Raw genomic sequence first — 21,326 nt, 5'->3', positions numbered from 1 at the left:
TAGGTGGCACAGTGGATAGAGCACCAGCCCTGGATTCAGGAGGACCTGAGTTCAAGTCCGGCCTCAGACACTTAACACTTACTAGCTGTGTGACCCTGGGCAAGTCACTTAACCCCAATTGCCTCACCAAAAAACCAAAAACCAAAAAAACCAAAAAACCTCCCAAACAAACAAAAAAGAAAGTATATTGGCAGAAGAGGAAAAAAAAGGCATTCCAAAAAGTTCCTGAAGCGTAAAGAACTTAAAAAAATATTATTGTTGTTGAACATGTGCCCAAATTGTCCATATTTGATGATTGTAAAGACTTTGGATTTGTTATGTATCCATGGCTTATTTAAGTATGGCAGATATATAAAATAAATACAAATATAGTGAGAACACTGGAGTATTTGATGCCTACATGGAAATCTGTTCTCTATTTACAACATACTGCCAAAATAATTGAAATGAATAATACTTTTTTTATAAAATGTGGCACTTTTCAGGGAGATTGTTTAAGTCTTAAATCTATACTTTTCTGAAGTAGAATTAAATATTGTTTCCAAGTTAAAGAAATTCTAACCAAAACATCTTATTAATTACTTGAAGTACATGATGACATGAAACTAACTGGCCTTACTGAGAAACATTAGACAATTTTAACTTATGAAACATTTCTTTTATGATATCAAAATGTCATTTTGAATCCATAAGTATAAAATTATTAATGTATGCCAAAGAAAGATAGAGACTAAAGTCTTCAAGTTTGAATATGGAGGGCATAATGAATAAATGGATGAAAGCGATACCTCTATTTTTAAGGAGAAGGCTGAAGCTAAATATGTCTAAAGACTTACAGGCATTCTAAAATCAGAGCTGAATGGGAAGAACAGATTTGAAGCAATTAACATCTATGCAGTACTAATCTTGATATATACCTTAAGAATTGTAAAATGGACCACAAAACATTTGGAAAGCATCCATAAAGGTCTTTTCTCAATGACTATTGAACCATCATGTCCAAAACAGAGATAATGATTCAACGGAATCAATGCTATATCTTTGCTGAATATTCTTTCCCTACTATGGCTAAGTAAGTCTTTTATTAACTGTTAGATAATCTGTAAGTGTTTTATTTAATTTCAATTCTGAACATGAAACACCAGTCCAGGCTGAGTCAGGCCTGGTCTACAATACACTCATGATCATTCTCTTTTCTCTTATTTTCATTATTTCCCAATCTATTGCTTCCTTCCCAGTCTTTGCATTATTTAATGCTATTAAGCACTTTGGGTTTTCATGTTACTGGTTTTTCTTTGTATTCTCTTTCTCAGTCTCTTTTTCTGGCTTATCATATATCCAATTCTTTCTTATTCTGGAAAAAAAATTCTTCACTAGACCTTCCTTTCTTCTCAATCTACCATTCTGTTCACAGGCCCTTTCCCAGCAAAAGCTGCCTGTGCTCATCATTTCCAAATCCATTACTGTCAATTCTCGATCCTTTCCAATCTGACATCTGACTTCATCCCTCAACTCAAACATCTTCCTCCAAAATTACCAATGATTTCTTGTTAGATCTAGTGTCCCCATCATTTCCAATCTTTACAGCATTTAGTTTTGTTGACCACTTTCTTCTTGATACTTACTCTTTTTTAGATTTTCATGATATTTTTCTATCTTGGTTTCTCATACTTATTGGATTACTCTTTCTCAGTCTATTTTGCTAGTTAATTATTGACATAATCTATATTTCAAACTGGATGTCCCATAGGCATCTCAATTTCACCATACCATCTCTATTTCTATCCCAGTGTACCATTATCCTTTCTGTAACCCACATTTAAAACAAAAGATTATCCTTGTTTTCTCATTCTCCCATACTCCACACATAAAAATAATTGCAAAATCTTGTTATTTTCTGCTTCTCCAATACTTCTTGCTTCTGTTCTTTTATTTACTAACATGGTGACTCCCCTAGTTCAGGCCCTCATCACTTCTCATCTAAATTATTACCATTCTTAAAATTGGTCTCCGTAAAGTAAGTATCTCTTCTTTCCAATCCATACTTCACACATTTTCCTAAAATGTAGGTCTGACTATGTCAATCGACAATTCAGTAAATTCTAAATCAAATATAAGCTCATCTGATAAGTTTTTAAAGCCCTTTACAACCTGGCTTTACTCCCTTTACTTTACTATTTGGTCCAATCAAACTGGTCTTCTTACTGTTTTTCACACAAGATACTCCATTTTCCATCTTCGTAGTTTTGCATTGCTATTGCCCATATCTGAATTGTACTCTCACTTCACCATTAGAATTCTTTATTTCTTTTAAAATTATGTTAATTTATACATAAAGCTTTTCCAATTTCCCATAGTTGCTAGGATCCCCCATTTTCTTTGTATACATTTTATATATGCTTATTTGTACATGTGTTTTCTCCTTGAATATGTAAGCTCTTTGAGAGCAGGGGCTGGTTTATTTTTTTCCTTTTTGTATTCCCAGCACTTAGCATAGTGCCTGGCATATAGCAGGCACTTAAACACTTGGGGATTATGGAGGTGGAATTGACAAGACTTGGCAACTAATTGCATATGAGATATAAGGGAGAGGAAAGAGCTAAGGATGACTCTGAAGTTACTCTAATTCTCCTGTCTCACCACTCTGTCTCATTTTTCTTTCCTGGCTCATCATCCAAATCATAGCCCCAAAATATGAGTGTTGCATAAAGTTCTATTCTAGACTCTCTTTTCGTGACTTCATCAGGCCTCTTGGGCTTAATTATAATCTCTAAGTGGATAATTCACCAATTTTTGTATCCAGCTCCAATCTCTCTCCTGAGCCTCAGTCCCTAAGAAACAATTGCACATCTTAAACTGAATGTCTAAAACTTAACATTTTCTTTCCTTATGAACCTGTCATCTTTCAAACTTCTTGGTTCCTGTTAAAGGCACCATCATCCTTATATTGTCTCAGGTTCACCTCAGCATTATCCTGCATTTTTCACTCTTCCTTACCACACACTATCCAGTAATTTGCTAAATCTTGTCATTTTTATCTTCACAGATTGTTGGCATATGATTTCTTCTTTCCACTCACACAATTGCCACTTTAGTTCAGGTTTTTGTTATCTCTCTCTCTCTCTCTCTCTCTCTCTCTCTCTCTCTCTCTTTTTTTTTAGTGAGGCAATTGGGGTTAAGTGACTTGCCCAGGGTCACACAGCTAGTAAGTGTTAAGTGTCTGAGGCTGGATTTGAACTCAGGCCCCACTAAATCCAAGGCTCGTACTCTATCCACTATGCCACCTAGCTGCCCCGTTAGCTCTTTTTTAAATTATGTGACAGCCTCCTAATTTATCTCTCTGCCTTAAATCTCTTCCCACTTGAGTTTATCCAACTGCTGCCAAAATTTTTTTTCTTATGCATAGATCTGACCATATATGACTTGCCCAATGAAGCAAATCCCCTTGACACTAGAACAAAATATAAACTTATCTGTTCAGCTTTTCTTTTCTTTTCTCTCTCTCTCTCTCTCTCTCTCTCTCTCTCTCTCTCTCTCTCTCTCTCTCTCTTTTTTTAGTGAGGCAATTGGGGGGTTAAGTGACTTGCCCAGGGTCACACAGCTAGTAAGTGTTAAGTGTCTGAGGCCGGATTTGAACTCAGGTCCTCCTGAGTCCTGGGCCAGTCCACTGCACCACCTAGCTGCCCCCTGTTCAGCTTTTCAAGCCCTACACAACCTGACATCAACCTATCTTTCCACTCTCAATAGACATTACACCTTTTCCTGAACTCTTCAATCCAGCTGTACAGGCCTTCTTTAAATTATTCAGACATGACAATTCCATTTCCCATCTCCATGACTTCAAACTGGCTATCCCCTTTACTTGGAATGCTCTTCATTCTTATCTTTGTTTCATAGAGTGCCTTTTTTTCTCTTTAAAATTCAGTGCAGGAATCACCTTTCCTGATCCCACCACTTTGTATACATCTGTATTTATTAACTTTATATTTATATTGCATATATTCATATAGATAACCCAGCTTCCAAAAAAACTTTTGGAGATTTTTTTTCTAACCAACTTACTGAGCTGGTTTGAGACATTTTTCAGAGTCAATTGGACCAAAGCCTCTACAGAGAGGTGGCAAAGAGAGAGAGAAAAATTGGAATGGGGAGCATATATGATTCACTGATCCCATCATATCCCTGAATAAGTTTGAAATTCTAGAAATTATTGAAAATGGATCTCTTCTGGGTGTGATTGTTCTTTTTCTCCTGGTTTGAGCTGAGCTCTTGCTGCCAACTGAAGAGCTAATTAATTTTGTGAATTATTTGATATATTCTAATATATATCTCATCTTTCTTTTTGCTGTTTTGTTTGGGAAAATAGGATCATTTCATTTTCACTATTTTTGATGGTCTTTTCTGTAACTAGTATTGGGTGGGATGGAGCTAAATTGGTAAGTAAAAGCTAAAGGTTAATCTCCTTTTTAAGAGAAAATAGAGAAGCAGTTTTTGTTCTGAATCTGCCACTTCCTGGAGTAACAATATTCAAGGAGTGGTAAAATAGATACAGTTTTAGGCCTATGCCCTTCTCATAGATTTGAGGAGGGAACACTCAGCCTTGGCTTTCCTTCTTGGCCTTATCTCCCAACTAGCATGTTGGTAGCACATATATGTGATCATCTCTCCAGAGGTTGGCCAGATCTCAGATCATATGTATTGATGAACTATGCTTATATAAACATATACACGCATGTTTTTGTCTCCCCAATTTAGTCAATTCCTTGTGAGTAGGGATTATTTCATTCTTTATAATTTTATATCCACCCTAGTATAATGCCTAGCATTTAGTTGGAACTTGATATTGGATATGTAAATTTGCAGTGGATCCAAGCAGAAAAATTGTATGACATCATACAAAATCATTAAGAAGTACCTGGACAAGGTGATGGTGGGACTAATCCTGGGATGGCAGGACAAGGGGACAAGAGATTGAAGAGTCAAAGAAAACAAAAAGTTGAACTTATTTAACTAATAAGAATTGAGCTTATGAAGAGAGGAAATTGAGGCCAGAACAAAGAAAAGAAATTTCAGAGTTTTGTAGAGGCAGAATACTTGAGGGTGACAAAGATATTCTCCTGAGGTTGATAAAGGTTTGGACTTTAGGAGGTGAGGTTGATAAACTGAAGCAAGACTATTTGAGTGAGCATCAACATATAAAGTGAAGTCCCTAAGTATAAGAGCAGGTACTGAACTCCTTGAGAAAGGAATGACAATCATTTGGGAACCAGTTCAGAAGAGCCATTTTGATTTGAATAGTACAATATATTTAGATGATGTGAACCTTTAAGGTTGAGGAGAGATTTGAGTGAAGGTGGTAGAGGGAAGGGGAAAGGAAAAAGCATTTATATAGCACTATGCTATGAACTTTTAGAAAAATTATCTTATTTTAGTCTCACCACAAGTTTTTAAGATGTATATTATTATCCCCATTTTACAGATGAGGAAACTGAGGCAAACAGAGGTTAAGTGACTTGCCCAGAAGTTTCATAGCTAGTAAGTGGCTGAAGTTATATCTGAGCTGCCTCAAGGGAGGGTCAGAAAGTGATGCAACAACTTCATTTTATAGATGAAAAAACTGAGTCATAGAAGGATCTGATAGGTAGTAAGTAGCCAAGCTCAGACTCCAACTCAGGTCCTGGGAATGATGTCAAGTCGAGTATCCCAGCTACTTACGCTACACTGCCTCTCACTGGGTGGCACTGGAGAATTTTATGTAGTCTGTAATAAAGGAAAGAAATAAAGAGGATCAAAAACAGAGTTGCTTAGTTAGAAAAGAAGGGAGCCAGTGAAGGAAAAGGAGCCAAGAGGTAATATAGTAGTCAATAAGGGAGATGATTAGATACCTTGAGGAAGACCCCCCCCCCCCCACCTCCCCTCCCCGTGCCAAGTTGCGGTCTGGAGAGCAGGGAAGGAACTAAGTAATTGATGAAGCCCTGGACCTATTGGCATCACATGACACTCTGACATAGTGGAGTTTTGTTTTGTTTTGAATGGGGGTGGGGTTTCTATGGCTGGGATTCCCCACGGCCAGGAATGGCTTAGTCTAATAAGGATTATCAGGTTGCACATCTGAAAGAGATTCTGGGAAAAGTGAGCCTAGGAGGAGGAAGATCAAGTCCTGTGGACCAAGATGATAAGATGATGTAGAGTGAGGAGGGAAAGGAGAGAGAGGAAGGATAGGAGGAGAGAGAACAGAAAGGCAGAGGAGATGGGAGGAGGTGAACGGGGAGAAGGGGAGGGAAGAGAGCATCTAAGTATTTGTGGGCGTGAAGGGTGGAGTTTCAACCCCGAAGACCACGTGACATGCATTTGTGCGGTGAATGACAGGTTCCGAGGAGGGCGGGCCTTGAAAAGAAATCAACTTCCGGGAGGCAGAGGTTGGCTCGAGGACCTTCACCCCCCCCCGCCCCCCCACCTCCCACCTGGGAACAAGTGGGAGACATCTCCGCCTGGAGGGGCCCGAATTGGGTGCGTGTGGAGGCTGGGGGAGGGATCGGGGTGGGAGGGTGACAGCGGCGGCAGCGCTCGCGGCTGCAGGGAGCAGGTAAAGGGACACTAAGCCCGGCCATTCGCGTTCCACGGGTCTCGGAAGTCAGGGGCAAGGCGGAGCCCAGGCTCGCCAAAGGGGCGGGTGGGAGAGGACACCGAGCGAGGCCGGGCGAGCGTCTCCTTGGCCCCTCCCTGAAGCTCCAGCTTCTGACCCGGGGAGGGCGAAGGGGGCGTGCCCGCCTCTCCCTCCACATTCTCTGCACTCCCTGGGGCTCTGTGACGGTCTCCCTGGAGCTGCTGGGTGACCGAACAGCGCGTTCTCCAGAGCGCCGCAAGCGTCTCACCTGGGTGTCGGTCCCGGGCGGGGCGGGCTCCTCGGGTTGCTAAACGCCCTGTGCTGTGCTTTCCGGGTTTTGCCCTGTCTCCCTCACACTCACTCTGGACCCGCAGTTGTGCAGCACGCTGCATTTTCGGGTGACGCAGGAGCCTGTGTTTATCCCGCAGCCCCGTAGTTTATAAAGTGTCACTTCGAAGTGTTCCCCCTCCCCCAATAAAGACGATCCAGTTTTTGGTTTCGATTTAAAGAACGGTCACTACTAAAAGCATCACTTAATGTCTTTGGGGAGGATGGTGTTGCTTTTGCTGTTGCCCTTTCTCTGATGAGAATTGGGGCACAGCCTGCTTTCCTGGAGGGTAAAGTCTTGGCCACCTCTATAGCTGAGTCAATGGCCTCATGAGGGACGAGTTTCCTCCTCTTCCTTTTTCCCCTTCCCCCTCTCAGTTATGCAGATAACGATCCTACCTTCCTTTCCAAATATTTATTCAGGCTGCAGTTGGATGGTGGCCTTTGGAAACAAGTTCGAAGCTGTTGGGGTGGGCTGATATTTCATCCGAAAGACTTAGGGCAAAAGGCAGAATGTTTAATTGAGTAAGCTGATAGGTCTTGACAGCTAACTTCATTGAATATTCCTTGCCATTTGTGAGCCAGACACCAATTTATTCCAGTTGTTAGCTGTGACTTCTTTTTTTTGTTTTTGTTTTTGTTTTGTTTTTGCAGTCTTTATCTTGCTGCACTTGCAGTTGTTTTGAAAATAGAGCCAGTTGCACAGATAGGGACAGCCTTCATATGTAGCCACCTGTAGTAAAGGATTGCCCTAGTTACAAAGTTCGATGCCTTTGATGCAAGCCAGGAGCTTGCTCTGTGGGTTGAGAAATTCTATGATGAACTTGTTTCCTGGCAACAATATAAGCCAAGTGGAATAAACAGAACAGTGGTAAAAAGTGATGAAAACTTATAACATATTTTTTCCTTTTTTAAAGGAAAAAAAGAGCTTTGAGAAGTCAATTCAAAACTAATGAAGCTTTTTTTTTTCCTTTTTTTTTCCTTTTTTTTCCCCTGCGAATTTATAATTTTAGACAAAGGAAAATAGAAAGGCATCATGGTGTCCATGGCTACAGTGGTAGACTTGGGTTTGAAAAATACCACCTCAGACATTATGTGTGCAACCCTGGATAAGTCACTTAACCTCCTGGGCTTCAGTTAACCCATCTGTAGAATGAGGAGGCTTGGTTCAGTAGACTTTTAAAGGTCCTTCCAACTTTACATCTGTTATCCTATGTTGTCCTTTCATTTTGTTCCCCCATCCCATTTAGTGTAATTTAGAAAAAAATAACTAGCTTAGATAAATAGGAATTGCCCAATATAACCACTTGATTTAGGATCTTAGGATTTAAAGCTGTGTTCTTAGAGATTAGTTCAATTTCCTTATTTTAAAGGTGAATTCTAGAGTCTAAATGCTTTGCCCAAGTTTAACGTGAGTTGAGATCCAAATCTAGGCCTTTTAATAGTAAGACCACTGTTATATACAGGCCTTCTAAAATTAAGACACTGTAATATATTACAATGCCTGTGGTATGTATTACTGCATATAACATGTGAGATTTCAAAAATATATACTATTTTGGCATTCCTATGGTTATAGGACTGAAGGTCATTTTTTGTTTTTCATGGATTGTCATTTAAAAAAGAAAGAATTCTCATTGGATGGCCGCTGTACTAGTAACTTAGTGATGTGCCTTTCAGTAATTAGCTAGGTTGGTCCTTAGAAAACAAAATTTGTCTGTTGCAAGGACTACATTTAAAGCCTTTTCAGTATGGCAGTACCTGCCAGTGCTCATACTTTGTTGGCCATCACCATGAACATCACCATGATGAAGTGATGTAATAGGAATAGGATTTTGTGCGAAGTTGAACAGGAGAAACAGAATAGATTGAATTGCCTTTGGGAAATTTCAAAGATCATGTAATGACTTGAAGTTTCTCATGAAAGCAAAGGCATATCTTTTTAATACTAGCACTGGCATTTTGTCATCCTTGGTATACAGCTCACTTTGAAGAGTAAAAAATAAATATCACAGAGAAGGCAGTGGAGAGGCAAATGATTGGTATGTGTAGGCTGCAGTATATAACCTTTGAGGGAATTATGAAGAATGTAAATATTATGGAAGGAAGAGAAGATGGGTTGGTCACATGGTGTGATGGTTAAAATCTAATGTGTGCCAGGGCAGCTAGGTGGCGCAGTGGATAGAGCACCGGCCCTGGAGTCAGGAGTACCTGAGTTCAAATCCGGCCTCAGACACTTAACACTTACTAGCTGTGTGACCCTGGGCAAGCCACGTAACCCCAGTTGCCTCACTAAAAAAAAAAAAATCTAATGTGTGTCCTTACCTGCTCCCCCAGTTTTTTGGGGGGAACTAGCTAAGATTTACTGATAAATTCAGCAACAGTTTAGGCTTTTAAGTATTTATTAAAGTGTATTAGAAGTTAGTGAAGAGAGAGAGAGAGTGAGCACAGGTCTCTGAAAGAATGGAAAAACCTAGCTCAGATCTATGCAGGATAGATAGAGAGAAAACCCACCTTCATCTAGCAGCTCATACCTCCAAAGAGAGTGGAGTCCCAGGCTGTTCTCTGAGAAGCCCCCTGTGGGCAGTCCCCACACGCAGCTTCAAGCTAATTGGCTGGTCCATTGATTGACATGACTTACAGGCGGTTCTATGAATGGAGGTAACTTCTGGACACCAGGCAGCTTCCTGATGCCAGGATGACCTTTAACAGTCATCTCAAAAGGTCTTTCTCGGCAGTGGGGTGGTGCCCTGGTTCTCACAATGGTAAGAGCAAGGGGTGATGACTGGTTAGTGCTCCACTGGCACCCTCTTGATGTCAGGAGAAATCAAGGAAAGCCTCCAGCACATTGATGAATCTGCTGGGATGAAGGTAGGAGAGAATTTGGACAAGTCACCCAGAATGGGTAGGTGTGGATGGATTGTAATATACATATTTGGAGAAAAAGGGAAGGGAATAAACATTAATCACTTGGCACCAGGGAACTTCTGAATTGTTGAGTGTTACATGGAATCTTATAATTATTTAATTTTCATTTCTTTTTTTGAGAATTGCCTATCCATAGGCAATTTGGCCATTTATCCTTTTGGGATTGGATCTTGTTCTTATAAATTTGGGTCTAGATCTTATTCTTATAAATTTGAATTAGTTTCTTGTATGATTATATGCCAATATAGCCATATCCTTATATCCTATTATCAAATGAGATAACACATGTAAAGTGCTTTGTAATCCTTAAAGAACCATATGGATACTAGCTGTTCTTCTTTTTCTTCTTTTTGTATTTTGTATATGAGACCTTTATCAGAGAGTTTTTCTCTAAATATTTTTCTAGTTAACCTGTTTCCCCTCCATTTTTTTTTGGTGGGGGCAGGGCAATGAGGGTTAAGTGACTTGCTCAGGGTAACACAACTAATAAGTGTCAAGTGTCTGAGGTTGGATTTGAACTCATGTCCTTCTTAATCCAGGGCTAGTGCTTTATCCACTGTACCACCTAGCTTAGCTGCCTCTTCCCTTCCATTTTAATTTTTTAAATTAAAAAAAAATTTTTTAGTGAGGCAATTGGGGCTAAGTGACTTGCCCAGGGTTACACAGCTAGTAAGTGTTAAGTGCCTGAAGCCTGATTTGAACTCAGATACTCCTGACTCCAGGGCCAGTGCTCTATCCACTGCGCCACCTAGCTGCCCCTTCCCTTCCATTTTTAACTCCATTGGTTTTGCTTGTGCAAACATTTTTAAAGTAATTTTTTTTTTTTTTGGTGGGGCAGTGGGGGTCAAGTGACTTGCCCGGGGTCACACAGCAAGTAAGTGTCAAGTGTCTGAGGTCAGATTTGAACTCAGGTACTCCTAAAGCTGGCGCTTTATCCACTGAGCCACCTAGCTGCCCCTTGTGCAAAAATTTTTACATTTTATATAATCAGAATTGTTCATTTTATCTTTTGTTATCCTCTCTGTACTTATTTGGTTATTAACTCTGACCCTATTCATAATTCTTTCTTCTTCCTTTAATTAAATTACCTTTAATCATATTAAATGTGGACCTTTAATACTCAAGTAATATATCCACTTGGAACTTAGCTTGGTTTATGACAGGAGATATTTGTCTACTATGTTTGTTTGCTTCTGTATGTTGTATAGCTAATCTCTTCCATTGATCAACCTCTCTATTTTTTAACCAGTATCATAGTATGGTTTTAGATTAGGTATTGCTGGGTCAGTTTCTTTCTATCTCTTTTTTTTTTCTTGATTTTTTGTTTCTCTTTATAAATTTTGTTATAATTTTTTTCCAGCTATGCATAGTAAATACTCTTTTGGGCAGCTAGGTGGTTCAGTGGATAGTGTGCCAGGCCTGGAGAGAGGATCTTCCTGAGTTCAAATGTGACCTCAGACACTTACTAGCTGTTTGACCTTGGCTATATCACTTAATACTGTTTGCCTCAGTTCCTTAACTGTAAAATGAGCTACAGAAGGAAATGGTAAACCACTTCAGGATCTTTGCCAAAAAAATCCCAAATGGGGTCACGAAATGTCTCACATAGTTGAAAACAACTGAACAACAGGAATTTTTGGGTAGTTTGAGTGCAAGAAGGAACACTTAATAATTATAATAATTTAGACAGTATTGTAATTTTTATTATGTTGTCATGCCTACTATGAGTAGTTAACATTTCTTCAATTATTTAGGTCTCTTTATGTAAAGAATATTTTATAGTTGTATCAATATTGTTTCTGTGTATGTGCTGGTAGGTAGACTTAGAAATATTTCATACATTCTGTATCTTTTGAAAGGAATTTATCTTTATGTTTCTGCTGCTTTTATTGGTAATATAAAGAAATACTGATGGTTTCTGTGGATTTATTTTATATCCTGCAAGCTTGATGAATTTTTTCATTTAACTTTTTGATTGACTCATGAGGACTTTTTACAGTAGGTCATATTTACAAAAAGTAATGCTTTTTCTTCTTTTTTGCGTTTCTTCTCTTGATTTCTTTTTTCTTCTCATATTGCTGTGACTGGTATTTCTACAACTAGATAAAAAACCAATGGTGATAATTGATATACTTATTTTAGCACTGGCTTTAATTAGAAATGCCTCTAACCTAGTTTCATTATTTGTAATGCTGGTTCTTGGTTTTTACTTACTGTGTTAAGTTAAGATCCATTTATTCCTATGCTCTTTTTTTTTAGTTACAGAAAAGTATATTGGACTTTGGTCACTTTTTTTAGCATTTATTGATAGAATTGTTTTTTAAATTATTTTTGTCATGGTCTTGTATGTTTATGGTTTTCCTTTTATTGTTCAACCTTGCATTCCTAGTATAAATTTTAACTTGCTCTTGGTGTATACTATTTTTTTTTTTTATGGGGCAATGGGGTTAAGTGACTTGCCCAGGGTCACACAGCTAGTAAGTGTCAAGTGTCTGAGGCCGGATTTGAACTCAGGAACTCCTGAATCCAGGGCCGGTGCTTTATCCACTGCGCCACCTAGCTGCCCGGTGTATACTATTTTTAATATTTTTCCTGTAGCTTCTTTACCAATATTTCATGTAATATTTTTGCATTATTGTACATTAGGAATATCAGTCTATAGTTTTATTTATCTTTTTTATTACTATTTTTTACTTTTTTTTTACTACTATTTTTATTTATATTTATTTATCTCTTCCTGATTTAGGTATTAAATACATTTCTCCCTTCCTTCCTTCCTTCCTTCCTTCCTTCCTTCCTTCCTTCCTTCCTTCCTTCCTTCCTTCCTTCCTTCCTTCCTTCCTTCCTTCCTTCCTTCCTTCCTTCCTTCCTTCCTTCCTTCCTTCCTTCCTTCCTTCCTTTCTTCCTTCCTTCCTTCTTTCCTGCCTGCCTGCCTGCCTGCCTGCCTGCCTGCCTGCCTGCCTGCCTGCCTGCCTGCCTGCCTGCCTGCCTTCTTCCCTCCCTCCCCTCCTCCATTTCTCCCTCCCTCCCTCCACTTCTCCCTTCCTTCTTTCCATTTGTCTAATATTGAAATTAAAAGATCTGTGAGTGTTTGATAGATGTTCTTTGGATGTATGTAGATCCATCTAGTATTCAGAGTTTTTTTCCTTTGGGGGTTCATTTGTAGCTTGTTTAATTTCTTTTTCTGATATTTAGTTATTTAAATGAGCTATTTCTTTTTTAGATCCTCAGGTACAAGTCCTGTGGTGGGCACTGACCTGATTTTGTCTCCTGTGAAACCTTGGGTACTGACTCTATACTAGGTGTTTGTCTAATTCTGTCACTTGCGATGCTACTTAGCTTCTTGTGAATTTTGTTCTACACTGGTTTGTCTCTCTTTAGAGTTTTTGCAGAAATTTGGCATTTTGTGTAATCCTATATTAGATGAAGCAGTTTATAGTTGCTTCTCTTTTGTACACTTTATCATTGTTTCTTTTGGTTCTTTTCAGAACTTTCTTGGGATATTTACTGCGTGTGTGTGTGTGTGTGTCTAATTTGATGTCTTAACATGCATAGTTCCATGGATTTCCATGTAAAGTGTGATTTTCTAACCAACTGTCTGTGGAAACTTTAACTGTTACTTATCGAGCTTATTTTTATTAGTTTATTTCTGTATTACATTCTTTTGAATATTGTATATACTTAAAAGTGCTTATTTTTCTAGGCCTAAAAATTAATAGTAATGCTCAAAATTTGGCTCACTAAGCACATTTTAAAATAAAACTGAAGGCAGCAGAGAGTAGTTTAATGGCAGGGTTAATCTGAGGCTCATGGTTAGTTTAAAAAATTATCTGTCTTTTGTTTTTATATCACCTTCATTTCCACATATGCATGTATATATGAATATTTGTTTATCTAACAACAAAAATACCCAGATAGCCATTCCCTTTAACAAATAAGAAGAGGAAAAAAAAGTTGAACAAAATTAAGTAACAATCAACTGAGCCTGACAATGAATAAAGTATTTTGAACCCATGGCCCCCCACTTCTGTAGAGAAAGAAGGAAAAGGCATTTTCTCATCACTTCTTTAGGACTCGGCTTGGCCATAATTATGTACTGTTTAGGTTTTGACTGTTTGCTCCTTGTTGTTGTAGTGTTGGAGAACTTTAGGGTTGACCAAACATTGAGGGCTCACCCCTCATCTTCCTATTTGACTTGTTATCATATTCACTCTTTATCCTTTGTTCTAAGGTAATCCGAGATTATGTTTGGATATTTCCTTATTAATTCCTACCATTTTAACTTCTTTCTCATTAATTAATCTTCTCTAAGCCCTTATCCTAGTTCACAGTTATTTAGTTAATAAACTGTATGATCATCTGCTTATATCTCTCTGTAGCAGAACTCCTAATCTTCCAAATTTAAACATCAAAGTTACTGGTTATAACAAAGACATAGTTATTTACAATGTTTCAGCTATGAGAAAAATCACTACCAGAGCACCTCTAATCATCACTTTACTGGCTTCTCTTAAATCCTAGAATACAGTGCCACCATTCTTATTTCTCAGAATATCAGCCAAGTCATTATCTTTATAATGTTTCTTCATAATATAAAAGTTAGTTTGGTGAGCTTGCAGTAATTCTCTCAGGAAAGAGATTCTCCTGATCCTCTTTCTCTCACTCTTATGCAATCTCCATTCAGCTGTTTCAGGTAGATGGTCTCTACGGACAGAAGTTAAACAGTCTCTCCTGAGTCTCTCATAAAGATAATAAGATATGAGTATCTTATAAAGATAGAGTAACATTATCTATAATTTCTTTGGGGAGAGACTATTGAAGCTATTATTAAAGTTATTACTTGTACATATTGTTTTCCTGGTTCTGTTTGCTTAAAATTTCATCGTTTTATGAAAGAGCTGAGGGGGATTTTAACAAGAGAGTAGAATATTGATCATAAAGATTGGGATAGCTAATTAGTGATATCTGGATTGGTGAGTGCTTGGCTTGGATTGCCATATCATGATTCTCACTTCATTTATAGTTTGGCTTAGTCTCTGAACTTTTGTACCTCAACAACCTCTTTTTCTCCTTCCCTCCATTTATATTTTGTTTTCCACTATTAATGTAAGAGTGCTTTATACATGGTAGATTCTTTTAAAATATATTTTATTTTCCCCAATTACATGTGAAAACAATTTTTACCATTTAAAAAAATTTTTTTTGAGTTTCAAATTCTCTCTCCCTCCTCACTCTCTTCCTCTCCATCATTGAGAAGGCAAACAATTTATTATAGGTTATATGTGTATAGTCGTGCACAACATTTTCATGTTAGTAGTATTGTGAAATTAAGCAGACAAAAAATAAAGGAAGTAAAGAAAAAGTATGCTTTGATCTGTACTCAGATACCATCAGTTCTTCCTCTGGAGATGGGTAGCATTTTTTTTTTTTTTTTGGTGAGGCATTTGGGATTAAGTGATTTGCCAAGGGTCACACAACTAGTAAATATCAAGTGTCTGAGGCCGGATTTGAACTCAAGTCTTCCTGAATCCAGGGCCGGTGCTCTATCCACTGTGCCACCTAGCTGCCCCAGTAGCATTTTTCATCATAAGTCGTTATGTATTGCTGAGAATAGCTAAGTCATTCACAGTTGATCATCACACAGTTGTTTGTCCTTTATTCTCAAGGAGGACCATGACATCAGGAGGTGATGTCATGATTTGACGTGAATTGGCTTTTTAGATGAAGGAGGGCTGTGCAAGGTCACCAACCTCACTCTCTCCTCCAGAGCCATCTGGGTCCAGTGGCAAGATATATATCAGGACGACTGGAGATGGCCCTGATGTTTAAAACAATTGGGGTTAATTGACTTGCCTAGGGTCACACAGTGGTAAGTGTCTCAGGTGAGATTTGAACTCAGGTCCTTCCAACCTCAGGGCTATTGATCTATCCCTTGTGCCACCTAGCTACCGGCATCACATACTATTGCTATTACTGTATTCAATATTCTCCTGGTTCTGCTCATTTCACATTGCATCAGTTTATGTATTTTTAGATTTTTTTTTAAAAAGTAATAAACATTTTTATTTATAGTTTTGGATTCCAATTTTTATCCCTTCTTTCCTCCCTCCCCATTCCTTTTCCTGAGGTGGTAAGCAATCAGATATCGATTATACATGTACGATTATGTTTTTCATTTTTGGTTTTTTTGGGTTTTTTTTGCAGTGTAGTGGGGGTTAAGTGACTTGCCCAGGGTCACACAGCTAGTAAAGGGTCAAGTGTCTGAGGCCAAATTTGAATTCGGGTCCTCCTGAATCCAGGGCTCATGCTTTATCCACTGCACCACCTAGCTGCCCCATACGTGTATGATTATGTAAAACATTACCATATTAGTAATTTTGTATAAGAAAACTTGAATAAAAGAAAAAAATGAAAGAATGTGGAAAAATATCATGGTTCAGTCTGCATTCCATCAATATCAGTTCTTTCTTTGGAGATGGATAGTATGTTTCATTAATAGTCATTTGGGATTGTCTTGGATCATTGTGTTATTGAGAATAGTTAAGTCTTTTACAGTTCTTCATCAAACAATATTGCTGTCTGTGCACAATGTTCTCTTGCTTCTGCTCTCTTCACTATACATCAGTTCATACAGGTCTTTCCAGGCCTTTCTGAAATCATCCTGTGTGTCATTTCTTATAGCACAATAACATTTCATCACTATCATATACCACAGCTTGTTTAGCCATTTCCTAATTGACGGGCATTCCTTTGATTTCCAATTCTTAGCCACCACAAAAAGAGCTGCTAGAAATATTTTTGTACAAATAGGTCTTTTTCTCTTTGTGGGGATGTCTAAATTTTTTTGAGAGCATTCTGCTCATTATTTCTTATAGCACTATAGTATTCCATTACAATCATATACAACAACCTCATCCATTTCCCAATGATGGGCATCTCATCAATTTTAAATTCTTTGTCACCACTAAAAGAGTTACTTTAAATATTTTTTACATATAGTTCTTTTCCTTTTTTTAAAAATCTCTTTGGGATATACATGTAATATTGGTATTGCTTGGTCAGTGGATCTGCATAGTTTTGTAGCCCTTTGAGCACAGTTGCAAATTGCTCTATAAAATGATTGAAATGGCACTTTGTTGTGCTAATGCTCTTCTTCCCACTGGGACTGAGACCCAGATCCAACTATGGCAATGCAATAGAGTCCTGCCCTGGGTGCTAGCAAAGGGACCCTGTAATCTCTTGACTACTTGTCTAAAAACCCTCCTACCCCAACCCATTGCTGTCACTGATTCAGTTGCCCCCAAGGCCTACTCCTGGTTTGCTGGGGTGTCACCTGTGCTGGACTACACTCCACTTTTACCCAACAGACCTTTCTTGTTGACCTTCTAAGTTGTCTTGGGCTGGAAAATTGTTTCATCCTGTCCTTTTGTGAGTTCTGCCACTCCAGAATTTGTTGCGAGACATTTAAAGTTTTTGGAAGGGGTTTTGGTGCTACCTCATATGAGTCCTTGCCTTTTCTCCTCCATCTTGATTCTGCCCCTAGTAGATTCTTTTTTAAAAAAAAAAGTTTTTATTGATGTTTTCTCTTTCTGATATTATCATAATATCCCTTACCCTCCCTGAGAGTCATCTCATATGACAGTATTTTTTTAGAGAGGAAAAAAAAAGTCAGTAGAACTGATGGATACATTAAAAAGGTCCCAAAATATGTGCAGTGTATAACACCTGTGTACCTCCTAACCTCAGTGAAGGGGTAGGTTTCTGGCGTCTCCTCATATCTCTTCGTTTTTATCCCTCTTTATAATTTTGTTATATTTACTTTTTTTTTGGTGTGTTCTTTCCATTTACATTACTGTATTCACTGTATATATTGATTGTTTCCTTGTCTCTGCTTATTTTGCCCTGTATCAGTTCATATAGATCTTTCCATGCTTCTCTGTATTCATCACACACATCATTTCTTACAGCACAGCTCATTGTGTTATATTTGTGTACCACAGTTTGTTTAGCCATTCACCAATTGGTGGGTATCTATTTTGTTTCCAATTTTTAGCTATCAAAAAAAGTTTTGATGTAACCATTTTGGAATATACGGGGACTTCTTTCTTTTTTTTTTTTTTTTTAGTGAGGCAATTGGGTTTAAGTGACTTGCCCAGGGTCACACAGCTAGTAAGTGTTAAGTGTCTGAGGCTGGATTTGAACTCAGGTACTCCTGACTCCAGGGCCGGTGCTCTATCCACTGCGCCACGTAGCTGCCCCTGGGACTTCTTTCTTATCAATGGTTTTCTTGGGGTGTATACCCAGCACTGGAATCTATGATTCAAAGGTTATGGACATTTTAGTCACTATTTGCATAATTCCAAATTGATTTCCAAAATATTGGTGCTCCACCCACAGTTTGTTAGTGTGCCTATTTTCCCACAATCCCTCCCACTTGTATCGTTGACAGTTTTTTGTTTGTTTGTTATTTTTACCCATTTGTAGGTTGTGAGGTCAACCCTCAGGGTTGTTTTGATTTGCATTTCTCTTATTATCAGTGATTTGGAGCATTTTTTCATATGAATACTTTGTAGTTCTTTTGAGAATTATTTGTTCATATCCTTTTACCCCTTATCTGTTGGGGAATTAGTCCTATATTTATATATATATATATATATATATATATATATTTATTGCTCATTTTTCTTGAATGACAAACCCTTATATGTAGCAGATTCTTAATAAATGTTTTTTTTTTAAAGTTGCATTGAATTAAGTTATATTTCTGTGATCACACAACTCACTCTTAGAGGGAGGATTAAAACCCAGACTTCTAGACTTCAAGTGTAACATTCTTTCTACTTTGTCATCTTACTGTAGTTTTACTTTTGAAAAAGCAAGAAAACCTAATTTGAGTTATAGGTATAGTATGTAAAGAACAAAAATAAGCTTTGTTATTTGAAAGTGGTTTAGTATTGACCAAATAACTTATTTACCTTTTAATGGAATGTGGTTTTAGTTTTTACATATTTCATTCCAGCAAGTAGTTTCATTCATTTAGAGTGAAGAAAAGGTAGTATGAAAAAGATAGGATATAACCTTACTAATGTTGACTATGTAGGATGAAATCCCATCCAGATTATAGGCTCTTGATGTGAAAAGTCATTAATATGACTTTGCAGTATATATGGTAGATGAGAGACAGCTATAAAGGCAGCTGGCCTTGTCTAAAAAAACCTGATATCATATAGCCCCTGACTTGACTGTATGACCATAGTTGAGTAACTCAATTCCTTAGTGCTCCAAGCAACTGGCTAATTACTGATAAATTGCATTATAAGATAAGTTGAAGGAGTTTCCACATTGGTAGGTCACTATATGGATGAATTTACAGTTCTGGGCTCCCCCCCCCAAAAAAAAAACCCAAACAAAAACAAAAGTAGCCAAAACTATGTTATCAAGTATTCTTTTAATGTCTTTGAATTAATGAAAACATACAATATTTATCATTAGTATATTCAGTTACCAATACTAGCCAAGGTTTTTATTGTATTTACATGAATGAGCACTTATAAAATACTCACATATAGTTCGATTCTTTAAATAGGCAGGCATTCCCATTCTAATTTTGTTTAGATTATTTATTGGCTTAATGATTTCCTTAATGTTTAACTCTTTGAGCAAATCAGAATATAATTTCAAGCGGTTGTGAGAAACAAATGAAAACAAAGTTTTGAAATCTTTGAAGGGTATGAAAAATAAGTTATGAGTTCTTCCATTTTGGCAATTTTCTTTTACTTTATATAATTTCACTTAGTAATGTATTGATAAACTCACAATCTACATGAGCAATACTCATAAGAGCTCTCTCATTTATATTGAGCTTTAAAGTTTGGAAAAGTACTTCATATGTTTTATCTCATTGGATCTTTATAACAACTCTCTGAAGTAGGCAATACAGGTATTATTTTTTCCATTTTACAGATGTCTCAGGGAAATTAAGTATTCCCTGGTGCCAGTATCAACAGGCAATCACAACTTCACAAAACCTATGTGAAAACTAGATTTATTACTAGAGAAAGGAACATGCATGTAGAACCCAAAGAGTTCACAATCCATACAGAAGTTTTCATTTTTATAATACAGGACAAATGAAGGAGGCAAGATCATGGCGTGGGAGGGGAAGGGTGCAGTAAAGGTGGGAAAAGGACAACCCTCCTCTCCCAAAGGGGGAGCGGGGCAGCAAGATGATGGCAAAAGCCACATTCTTTCCCCTTGGGAACTGCTAGACCATGAAGAGGAATGCTAGACAGATTGTACTGTGTTCCCCAAGACTTCGTGAGAGCAGATTTCAAAAGATACAAAGAAAGAATAGGTAGGATCTAGTGCCCTAAAATTCCCAACTCATTTCATCCTCTGGACTGCCCCTTCTCACTAGTACCCTTGAGATGCTTCTCCCCTATTGCCTACTTTCCTGATAGGTGAGTCTCTGACCCAAATTACCATTTCATGTGGGTTATCATGTGAGCATAGAAGATGCTTATTTTACTGCCAGATAACTCTCTCCTGACTGGTCTACCTCAACGCTTCCTCTTCCCCTTCCCCACTTCCCTCCCCATTTATATCTTGTTTTCCCCATTAGAACATAAGAATGTGTTGTACATAGTTGATTCTTAATATATATATTTTTAAAAATCATATCAAATTAAGCTATTTGTCTGTCAGAGATAGAATTCACACTTAGCCTCTTTAGATTAGACTCTAAGTCTAGTGCTTTTTCTTCCCTGCTATCCTGTCACAGTCTTACTTTTGCAAAGACAAGAAATCCTGATTTGAATTGTAGATATATGGTTTGAAGAACAAAAGGAAGCTTTATTTCTTTTTAAGGGCCTCAAATTCTAGCTATGATGTCTAAAATCTAATGAGTGGTTGCCTTAAATTAGAAAACATATACCACCAATCTTTGGGCATTAAGTATTTATTAAAGTATATTAGGGATAAGTAAAGAAAAACACGTGGATAAAGAATTAGCTCTGCCTGCTCTCCCTAATCTGCCTGTCTCTCTCCCTCCAAGTCTCCCACCCAAAAACCTCTTCTCCCAGGGGCTTCTCCCAGAAGCCTCTTGTGAAACAGGAAACAGGGCCATCCACACACACATAGCTCCAAGCTAATTGGTTGGTAGCACTGATTGACAGGTCCCACAGGTGGTTCTATAGATATAACTTCCGGACGCCAGGCAACTTCTGGACACCAGGTAACTTCCGGATGCTAAAGTCACATGGTTTCTAAATCACATACTTTCTCCTCATGGCGGAGCTTCCCTGCAATATCTTTCCCAGCAGGGGGTGTCATTCTGATTCTCACAGCTTTAAAACTGTAGCACAGTTTTAGTGTTGACTGAATAAACTTGTTTACCTTCCAAGAGGATATGGATTTAAGTTTTTACATTGTTCAGTCCAATGGGCAATTTAATTTATCTGAAATT

General features: G+C 37.9%; 1 protein-coding gene across 3 annotated transcripts in view; it reads left to right on the top strand.

The window, feature by feature from the left end:
- Positions 1–6,421: 6,421 nt before the first annotated feature.
- The window catches only part of CCDC91 (coiled-coil domain containing 91), a 427,400-nt gene continuing 412,495 nt past the window's right edge, over positions 6,422–21,326 (top strand). The window contains exon 1 of one of the 3 annotated variants that reach the window (XM_043966436.1): positions 6,422–6,510. The gene's annotated coding sequence lies outside the window, so the exon portion shown is untranslated. Of the gene's footprint in view, positions 6,511–6,564; positions 6,587–9,677; positions 9,700–21,326 lie in introns of those variants that run through there. The other 2 variants (XM_043966437.1, XM_043966438.1) reach the window with 2 other exon arrangements.

This window comes from Dromiciops gliroides, chromosome 5 (genome assembly GCF_019393635.1).
Source record: "Dromiciops gliroides isolate mDroGli1 chromosome 5, mDroGli1.pri, whole genome shotgun sequence".
Classification (NCBI taxonomy): Eukaryota; Metazoa; Chordata; class Mammalia; order Microbiotheria; family Microbiotheriidae; genus Dromiciops; species Dromiciops gliroides.
The sequence above is the reverse complement of the archived record's forward strand: the minus strand, read 5'-3'. Positions and strand labels throughout refer to the sequence as shown.